At 33.2% G+C, this 11,525-nt stretch overlaps 1 long non-coding RNA gene across 1 annotated transcript; it reads right to left on the reverse strand.

Annotated features, from left to right (window-relative positions):
• Window positions 1-4,442: 4,442 nt before the first annotated feature.
• On the reverse strand, window positions 4,443-9,026 carry LOC104093290 (uncharacterized). The gene is made up of 4 exons (XR_011411151.1): window positions 8,852-9,026; window positions 7,252-7,362; window positions 5,549-5,667; window positions 4,443-4,671 (listed from the first exon to the last, which is right to left on the reverse strand). It is a non-coding gene; the product is annotated as an uncharacterized lncRNA (long non-coding RNA).
• Window positions 9,027-11,525: the final 2,499 nt, after the last annotated feature.

Here is an 11,525-nt window from a genome sequence, read left to right on the forward strand (position 1 = left end):
TCACACCTCAAAACCAAATTAATCAACTTCTAAAGTTGAAACTTCTTCCAACTAACTCCGAACGCGATGAATCATACTTAGACAACTCGGAATGACATCAAATTTCACACAAAAATACAATATAACGATATTAACCTAATCCCAAGCTCAAAATACCAAATGAGATCAGATAACACCAAAGTCTACTTCAAGTATAACTTAAAAAACTCTAAAACTTTCAAAATGTCAATTTCTGACAATAAGCGCTGAAACACATCTGGTTCACCCGAAACTCGATCCGAATATATGACCAAGTCTAAAATTACCATACGTACCTATTGAAACCTTCAAGTCACAATTCCGTGGTTGTTTACTCAAAGTGTTGACTCAAGTCAAACTTTTCACCTTAGGCCACTATTGTAGAACTAAGTGTTCCAAATTTAATCCGAACCCTTCCAAAACTAAACCAACTGCTTCCGCAAGTCATAAAATAGGAAAAACACATACGGAAAGTCTTGAATAGGAAAATGGTGATCTAGAAAGCAAAACGAGCGATCGAGTCGTTACATATGGCCTTCCTCTCAATGTATCAAACTTGGATTTCAGAGTCTATATATACCTTGAACCAAAGACGGGTTCTAGATTCATACACCAATTGCCATAATTAAGTGAGAAGCAGAGAGAAAAACTTGAAAAGGAAAGAAAATCCATAATTGGATGATAAAACAAAACTGGAAAGGGGGAATTCTCTTAAGGCAACTAGGTTTTGGGTGGAAAGGGGCTAGGGTTAGACATTGAAAGAAGGAGACAAGAGAGGCGGAGGGTGAGTGAGATTGTGGTTAGGGTTTTGTGAGGGCTTATATTTGAAGAGGGATGAGGAATTATGGTAGTTGGATCAAAAGGAACAGATGATAGGGATTAAAGGGATTGACATGGTCGGGTCGAGTGGATCACCGACCGGGTCAAACAAGTACTAAGTTTTCAGTCATTTGGATTAGACTCAGGGGTTATTGGGCTTGTCTATTTGGTTAAGTTGGTCCGAAATTCAGCCTTCTTATTGGGTTGATTTTGGAAAATATGTAATTAAGTGTAGATAATTTATAAAAAAATATTAAATTTATATAAAAATGTTATTTTATAGAATTAAAAACTTAATATGGTAAGTTAAGACTATAAAAAAAAATTATGACCAAGAAAATATAATAAATATATTAATTATAAAAAATATTGGCTATTATCGTAAATATCACAAAAATGGTACAAAAATATGATAAAATAAAAAAAAATCTATTTTAGGAATTAAATAATGTGCATAGAGAAAACTAAAAAAAATTAGTTATGATAGAAAAATATGAAAATATATAATTAATTATAATGGGATAGGATAATATTTTAAAAATATAAAAATAATATAAATTGTGGGGAAATGATATTTAAAATACTACAAAATATTTATGAAATACTTTAAACATAAAAGAGCCAAACAATGAATTATTCAACAATACTAGGTACTAAATCAATCGATTCCTTACCAAATACTTACAAAGAAGTAAAGAAATAATTTGTATATTAATCTACTAATTAAATTTAAAAAAGCTAAGAAGTAATAGTAATTATAATAAATTACTATTTTAAACATGTAACATGCAACATAAATAACAACAACAACAACAAACTTAGTATAATCCCACATAGAATAATACTTTTAAAATATTATAAAATATATATAGCCCAAAGAAGCTGATATGATTTTAGGAGGACAAAATTGTGTATCAACTAGTACAATCGACCCAATATAATTCTTAAGTGTCGAGTCTAACCTCGATGAGGTAGTGAAGAGACTAAGACAAAACACCCACTATACAAACTTGTGCAGTTATATAACGAGAAAAAAATATAGCAATTAAGATATCGAAGGAAGGTAGCAAGTAAGATAGCAAAACAGGTAACAGGAGATATGACAAGTGTAATAAAAAATAATAAGTACAATAATAATAATAATAATAATAATAATAATAATAATAATAATAATAATAATAATAATAATAATAATAATTAAAAAAAAAGCAACTAAGGAAGATAATAACTAAAATTTCAAATAACACCGAACAAGGCTCTCACAAAAAAAGCACAAGTCCATGAAATTGGCAAAGCAACCATGAAACAATGTAGCCAAGTTCTCAATCCGCATAATAAATAGCAAGAAAGTAGAGATATCAAAAATATGGCACAACATCACCCTTCTTGCCTTTACTCTCATCCTCACAAGCACAGAAACAATCTTCGTGCATATTCACTCTTCCCTACAAGCACGCAAACACCCTTCATGCAATAGTAAATATATAAAGAAGCAAGGAAACACCCTTCGTGCATAATCACTCTTCCTCACAAGTACGGGAACATTCTTCGTGCAAACAGTACCAAGCAAGATAGAAAGTACAAACAATGTCAAGAAGAGTGATGGAACATAACTTGCCATATAAAAAATAGCCACCACTCGCACCAATAGCCAAAATAATACTTCAATAGTCTTACTACCCAATATCACAACAAGCTCAACACAACCATTGACATAAATAAAAATAGTCAAAGAGATTCACAACACGAAGCAATAAGATGTAAATAAGCAAGTTCTACCCACATGCTTAACTCGTAGCAAATGCATATACACTTGTTACGTTGTATATGCGCCGCTCCCAACACATATTGTACATAAAAATTAAGCACAATTATATCCTAATTCCCTCAAATCAAGGTTAACCAAGACACTTACATCTTTCCGGCATAAATCAATCCTCCAATACTGCTTTTACTTTAGCACAAGCCTCCAAACCACTCGAATCTAGAAAATTAATACTCAAATAAAACAAAACAAGTTTTAGAAACTACCCTAGTATCAAACAAGTTTTATCTTTAACATATTTGAAAAAGTCAACACCGGGCCAAACATGGTCGAAATTCGAAATTAAACCAAATCCCGATTATCCATTCACCCCCGAAATATGTGATTTGTTTCGAGATCCGACCTCAAATTGAGGTTTAAATCTCGAAAATGAAAAAACCCTAAATTTCTACCCAAAATCTCTATTTCTACCCTATGAAATCTTAGATTTAAGGATGAAACTCTATGAAAAATAATAATTGATCAAAAACAAGTTAAAGTTACTAATCCTTGAAGTAAAGAAAATTCTCTTCAAAAATCGCCTCCCACAAAGTCTAAGTCCCAAAAATAGAATAAAATAAGCAAATCCCGAAATCTCAACCCAAGAAACTCCGAATCTCTGTAGCTGAAGTGGGTATGGGCCAATTATAAATTGCCTGAATCTTCTTAGGATCAACCTTACAACAAGACACAACATGACCCAAGAATGCAACTGAGTCCAACCATAACTCATACTTTGAAAACTTGGCATAAAGCCGACGATCTTTCAAAGTCTGAAGTACAATGCATAGGTGCTGCTCATGTTCCCCTCTATTACGAGAGTAAACCAGATTATTCTCAATGAACACTATCACGAACGAATCAAAATAAGACTTGAACACTCGATCATCAAATCCATGAAAAGTCGTTGTAGTATTGGTCAAATCAAACAACATCACCAAGAACTCATAATGACCATAGCGAGTCCTAAAAGTTATCATAGGGACATCTGAAGCCCTAATCTTCACCTGATAATAGTAAGATCTCACATGGATACTTGGTCTTGATTGTAATCTTGTTCAACCGCTGATAATCAATGCAACTTCTCATATAACTATCCTTCTTCCTCACAAATAATACTAGCGCATCCCAATTTGAAATACTCGGTCTAATGAATCCTTTATCAAACAAATGTTGCAACTGCTCCTTCAATTCCTTTAACTCAGCCGGAGCCATACGGTATGATGGAATAGAAATAGGCTGAGTACCCGAAGCCAAATCAATACAAAAGTCAATATCCCGATCAGGCGGCATGCTAGGTAAATCGACATGAAACATCTCTTGGAACTCCCTCACTATCAGTGCTAAATCCATAGAAAAAAACTTCCGTACTAGAATCTCGAATGTAATCCAAATATGCCAAATATTCCTTCTCGACCATACATCGAGCCTTAAAAAATAAAACCACCATACTTATTGAATGGCCAAGGGTCACTCTCCACTCTAACCTAGGCAACTCTAGCATAGCTAAGGCCACAGTCTTGGCATAATAATTCAAGATAGCATGATATATACAACCAATTTTTTAAGTCTATTGCAACGGTTTTTGTAATATATTGGAACAATTATCAATACCCTATTGCAACGGATATTATAACATATTGTAACGGCTATTAGGGGCGGCTATTAGGGGCTGCTCTTATTATTTGTTAGGTCTATCGGAACGGTTATATTCTCTATTGCAACAAATTATAATTTCTGATATTTATGGAAGCAAAATGAGAAATATTTTCCTATTCTATGAAATTGTTTACACCATATCTTATATAAACCACGAAATAAAATTAAAATATCCAACTAGCATTATCCATATACAAAAACAAAATATGAATACATTGTTTGATCAACAATTCAAAAGTCAAAATAGATGAGTTTGCATACAAAAAGTTCTAAAACTAAAATATCCTTGAACATAATAATAGAAAGTCTAACAACGATCAACAATACTCAATTAAGGTCTCCGTCACTGCTTTCATCCGCAATCGTTGCACCTACAAAAGATAATGAGAAATAATTAAACAAAATTTTGAGGATAATTGAATCACAAAGTAATTGAATGACCAATTTGATAACTCGAAAATTTTCAAACTCTCAAAAATCTTTGATTTTTCAACAAAGTTTCCTTTGTAAATATGACTATCCCAAAATTTTCAACCTGCTCAAAACATCATTTGTAAATACGACTATTCCAAATTTTTCATCCTGCTCAAAACATGATACAATTTTCATGCAGAACCTAAGATCCATCCACAAATCACAAGATGAGTAGCTATACTTTAAGCAACATACAACAAACCAGAATCTGCAACAGACAAACCAAAGCAAACAACTCTCCGGTCTTTTTTTTTTAAGTAATACAATCTGCCTTAACATCTTCGAACATTATTACATCACAAAACAACATCACCTAAACAATATTAAGTCTAACGGCTATTGAACCAAAACAACAGAAGAATATGCTATTACGAAAAACAACATTACAACCAACAATTGAACATACTACGGCTCAGAAACAAGCAATACTTGAACATGGTTAGATTTATAAAGTTTCTCACAAGCCCTCAGTGTATGTCACACCAGTAGATTTTAACAAATAGTGGCTATTAGATTTAGCAGCAACAATGAATTTTTTTAATTTAATGACGTGCCACAATCTTATCAGTGTGTACCATAAAAAGTAATGCAAATACTTGAAAATTAAGATCAGCAGAAGAATGTTAGAAGATCAGCATTATATGAAGAAGAGAAGACTTAGAAAGAAGAACCGAAGGTAAAAAAAAAATTCGCCGACATTTCAATGCTATTTGGACGCTGAAACAGTGAAAGAAGAAGAAGAAGAAAAGAAAGAAGGAAGAAATCATTGCATACCTGTTGCCGCTGAATCTCTGTTGAAGAAGAAGAAGCGCACGCTTTTGTCTAACTGAGTCGCTTCATATAACAGAAGCGGGTAAGTGGTCGCTACGCTTCACTTCTCGCTTTTCACAACCCTGGCATAAACACACGCGTCATATATTCTAAGGTCAAGATTATGGCAAACTCTTTTGCATGTCAAACTTTTAAATGTATTGTGGATAAGGAAACAGAAGTGGAAGAAACACATGTACTAATTTCACAGTTAAGAATGGTGTACTGGAGCTTTATCAATATTTTTATTTAAAAATGCATCTAATGGTATAGCTCTCAAGAGATGTTGGCAGAATCAATGATATTCATATAAATATATCTGTTTGTCCTAGCTTTTCATCAGAAATTGATTAATGTCTCCATACACAAGGAGATGTACAATTGACATATAAAAAGGTGTATATACATAGCTTAAGCACCTTCTGCTGTTAGCTTTGCTTTTAAGCACAACTTGATATGTATTGTGTCATCTGAAAGATGATTTAGTTAAGTTCATTTCTTTTTTACCCTCTACTAGAAGCTGTATTCTTAGAACTACAAATCTCTGGGTTGAATGATCAACAAATAACCTATAAGTTCAGAAAGCCTTGTCCGTAAAGTGGCAATCCTAATAATATCACGAAGCTTTTTGCTGGGCAAACATAGGGGATTATTCTTTAGGTTCCAAATTAATATGATATTATCTTAGGTACAAAGCATAGCAAAATAATATGTATGGCAACCTTATGATTCCTTAATCTCTTTCCCAGCAAACTGCCAGTATCTTTTTTTATGTCTAAGTACCTATATTCATCTGGTATATCTAATTTAAACAGCATGTATGAAGATGCAAGAAAATCAATTGAGCTGCATTAAACCGGCGACTCTAAGTTGTATGAGTTACTACTTCTATTTCTGGTTTTCTACCTTTTTGGTTTCTTCTACAAATTTGCCAGAATTAAGCATTTAACATAGAAAGGGAACCAGTTTATTGCCTAATGCATGCCTATCCAATATATGTGTGTGTGTGTGTGTGTGTGTGTGTGTGTGAGAGAGAGAGAGAGAGAGAGAGAGAGAGAGAGAGAGAGAGAACAAGCAGGATCTGAATATATACTCTAAGACAATGATATACATACCATACCATATACTATCACTCATACACATCTAATAACCCTTATAATTATAAAGTCACAAATGCCAATTCTAATAAATGAGCAGAATCTTGTTTAGAAGATGTATTGAGACCAAATTCTAAACACTCATCAGACAGGACAAGAAACTGAGGATGAAGAACTCCTACAACAACTACTACTACGCCTCAATTACAAGCAAGTTGACCAGAACAAATATGGCCCTTCATTTTCCATATTTGGGGGTTTGGGAAGGGGGGGGGGAGGAGCAAACGACAGAGATGAGAAGGGCTAGCAGAAGGAATGGTGGTGCACTCGGCCGTAACCACATTATGCAGCATTTCAACACATCAACAGAAGTATACTATATCATCAAAATAGCATTCCATTTATTAACACGCTCGGATACATCACATCTCTCCACCTTTATTTTGATAGAGATTACAATGTCACAATTTGCAATTTCGCTTGCAAATTTAACTGGCCCTTTGTACTCAATACTCATCGAGGAAAGCAGCTAGATACTATGTTGTGGGAGAAAGGAAAAAGCACACTTACCTCCAGTGTGAAGTACTTGACTTTCCTATCGGGATCAGATTTCCCTGCTACACCAACAGATTCAACGACCTCTATATTCTTTCTCTGTGTAGCTAATTTGCGAGCAGCACCCTGAGAAAAAATAAGAAGGCAAAGGTTTGATGATGTCCAAGAGAGGAGGAAAGACATGAGGAAGGGGGCAACCAAAGACAAGTAGGGACATCACCACTTCATTTTCTGCATGTCACAGTTTTCAAACAATTACTGCACATTATCGTCTTCATAAATAAGATGAGGCATCTAAAACTACCTCAGATACTACTTAGCGAACCTGAAACTGCAAAATGAATCAACTTTCTAGTAACCATCCTTTCAGTTGAGCACTTGAACTTCTAGATTTATTTTTCTTTCTATTTTTAGTTATATAATTTTTTCCTTTTTTGGGTGGACAAGTTGTACTTCTATACGCTCGTATTCATACAGATACTAATACACTTATTCATGATAACTTCAACTCTTTAAAAGTTTCTTTTAGATAAAGGACGGGACAATTTAATTCTTAATCTCTAACTGTAACATCACTGCTTTACTCCAAAGGAGCTCTATTCTCCGAAAGATTCATAGGATCACTCTGTGATGAACTTGCTTTCACCATAATGCAATTATTATGCTATTACATGACATGAAGCAATAATTATGTTAGAAGCAGTCTACTCATTTGCTTGTAATTGAGGTGTTTCCATGTCTTCTATCCATAGTCCCTTTCATTTGCTTAAAAGTTTACTGTACATATAATAGTTTAAGCACTTGAGGTTAGAAAGGGGTTTGGATATTCACTGTTCTAGGAAAGTTCTACTATTCTGGGACATACTGTGACCAAATAACATCATAAAATTGGACAAAATATGTAATTGGAAATGGGTAAGTTAAGTTCCTAGGTCGTAATTATAAAGAAAAGACCTCAACAGTTTACAACTTGAACAGAATGCTTATAGCTTTTCGTTCTTTGCACTAAGTTATTAATTACAACTATGAGAGTATGATTGACGAACTACCTATAAGTCGAAAAAGCTCTCTTCCGAAAGTTTATTACATGGATTTTAAGGATTAGATAGCATCATTTTTACCAAGCAAGAAAATTTAGAAAGGCAAGCAATTTGCTGAGAAGAATAACCCCAATGTCTAATAGACGTGAAGGCAAACAGTTACCCGTTAGACTAAAGCACAGACATGAACGAATCACACAATTTTAAGTGAAAGCAGCACAACCATAATCGGACAGAAGTAAAAGAATGTGTTTATAAAAAATATTACCAGAGAAAGAAAAAAGGAGCAGCGAAACGATTTTTCTGAATAACTAAGACAGCGAAGATCGAACATCGATAGCAAACATCGAACAAAGAAAATCTCATGGTTTCAAACAGAAAATCAAAACCTAACAAATAAATCCCCCAATTTCGCAAACTAGAAATCACAAATGTATCATGTAATTCAAACAAAGCAGAAGCAAAATAATGTGTTTATCAGAACTATTACCAGATAAAGAAAACATAAGGGGAAAAAGAAAGCGAAAATCGAATAGTTATACAAACATCAAACAGGGGGAAAATCAATAGCCTACCTCGGAGATTGCTCGTATGTTAGCCGAAACTGGTCGTCATTCACCGGCAGTTGTCGTCCTTCGCCGGAGCTGGCCGACAGAGTTCGTCGATGGTGAGGTCGATGTGTTCGGGGTTGAGGCTGAGAGAGACGATGCCTTCAAGGTTTAGCCTACCTCGGAGATTGCTCTTACAATAAACATAATATTTATTTTTATTTTATATATATTTAGTATACGGCGCCTATACGCCGACTCCCATAAACTAAAAAAATCTAATAAATATATATTACGTATATTTATTTTAGTAATAAAATTTATTTTACTCTCATAAATAATTTTACGTATATTTATTTTATGTCAACGTATAGTAAATATTATGTATATAATAAAAAATCTAGATAACATTTGAGGTTATTTAGATAAAAATCATTGCAAATAAAAATTAACGGTGTTTAACATTTCTTAGTAAAATGTATATTTTACATATAGTAAATAGATAATAGTAAATAAATTCTATGTATATTTACTATTTACTATCTAGATAAATATGTTATTTTTATTTCTTTCGTTAACAAGAAAATAAAGTGAACATATATTTTGTCAGATCTTAGATTTCTGTTAAAAAATAAAATGTGTTTAGTGTTATGACTAAAAGTACACCACTTTGTTAAAGTAAATGAACTATTAGTGCTCCATGTGAAAGAATATGTATGACTTTAAATCTAAAGCCAAAGATAATGCATGTTTTTGAGTTTTTTTTTCAGTGTTATGACTAAAAGTGCACCACTTTGTTAAAGTAAATGTACTATTAGTGCTTCATGTGAAAGAATATGTATGACTTTGATTCTAAAGCCAAACATGATGTATTATTTTGGTCTTTTCCTCCTCGTATGTTAGCCGAAACTGGTCGTCATTCACCGGCGGTTGGCCGACAGAGTTCGTCGATGGTGATGTGTTCTAGGTTGAGGCTGAGAGAGACGGTCTTCAAGGTTTTGAGAGTTTTGAGAGAGTGACGGAACATTTCTATATTAAAGAGGTATTAAAATATTAGTGGGGTCATTTATTTTGTTTTTTTAATAAATATGTAGGAGGAAAAGTAAGGAGGGAAAAGTAAACCGTTCCAATATACTTTTATTTTATCAAACCGTTCACACAGGTAACTCAATCGTATCGTCTTTACAAACCGTCTCCATATATTTACTTTTGGTAACGGTTATTATACAATTGGAACGGTTATTCTTCACAAGTGTCCCAAAAGCCTTTTGACTCTATTGGGATGGTTAAAACCATTCCAATATATGATCTATTGTTACAGTTACAAAATCGTTGCACAATAACCGTTCCAATAAAATCATTTTCTAGTAGTGCCTATTTTTAAAAATTATTGATTTAGTAGTCATCTGACAAAAAATTTATAATAATATGACAATTATACCCCTGACAAAAGATATAAAACAATCTCCCCCTCTCCTCTCAGCAACTTAATAAAAAAATAGAAACTTATCCAGATTTATCTTCAGAATCACACTTGCATGAAGTTGTTTCACCTTGAAGCTAAATGTCACGACCCAAAATCCCACCACAAGCGTCGTGATGGCACTTAGTCTCTAAGACTAAGTAAGCCGATTATAATTACAATTCAAGCCATTTTTTTAAAAATAGATAATCGAAACCAACATCGGAAATAATTACAAACAACCTCTCAAGACTGGTAATACTGAGTCACGAACTCTAACTAAATACATGAAATGATCTCAAGGATCGAATACTCAATACTGTTTGATTAATAATTAACAATACAATAAAATAGAAAGACTCCAAGGGACTGCGACGACCAAGCAGCTCTACCTTGAATCCTTGTGATCATACTCTAACACTGTCTGAGTCTGATATCTCCAATACCTGGCTCTGCACAAAAATATGTAGAAATGTAGTATGATTACACCACGGTCGGTACCCAGTAAGTATCAAGACTAATTTAAGTGGAGTAGTGACGAGGTACAGTCGAGACACTCACTAGTCTAATAACCTGTGCAATATAGTATACAAAAATAATAGAAAACAAATAACAATAAGGGCAACACAAATCAACTAGTGATATGCACAACAAGGCAACAAGAACACCATAAACATTGCTCAATAAATAATAAATACAAGTACACCCAATTAAATCAAGTCCTTCAAATATAAATCTTTCGTTTGTATGCTTCTCAAATAATACTCTTCAGGATATAATACTTTTCAATAAATATATTTAGAATATACTCCCTTCAAATAAATATCTTTCACATATAATTCTTACAAATAACTCTCTTTCAAATATAATTTCCTCAAATAAATATCTTTTTTTTTGGTAACTAACTTGTTTTATTAATCACCAAATATCAATTACAAAACTATAGCTCAGCTAACATAGCTTGCTATCATTCTATGGACATTTCATACTCTACTATCTAGAAACATAAGCTATACACAAAAAACTTATTTCTAGGAGTAACTCGAACACTAACAACATAGGCTATTTCCTTTGCAATCTGCTCCCATACTCTATTTTTTTTTGTTCAAAAATACGCATGTTCCTTTCAATCCAAATTTGATAAGTAATTTCTGCATAGACCACTTTAAAGACCTGCGCATGCTGAGATTTTCCTTTAACACACATTACTGCTTTTGCATCCAGTTGTACAGTTTACTC

The sequence above is a fragment of the Nicotiana tomentosiformis genome, chromosome 9 (assembly GCF_000390325.3).
Source record: "Nicotiana tomentosiformis chromosome 9, ASM39032v3, whole genome shotgun sequence".
Taxonomy (NCBI): Eukaryota; Viridiplantae; Streptophyta; class Magnoliopsida; order Solanales; family Solanaceae; genus Nicotiana; species Nicotiana tomentosiformis.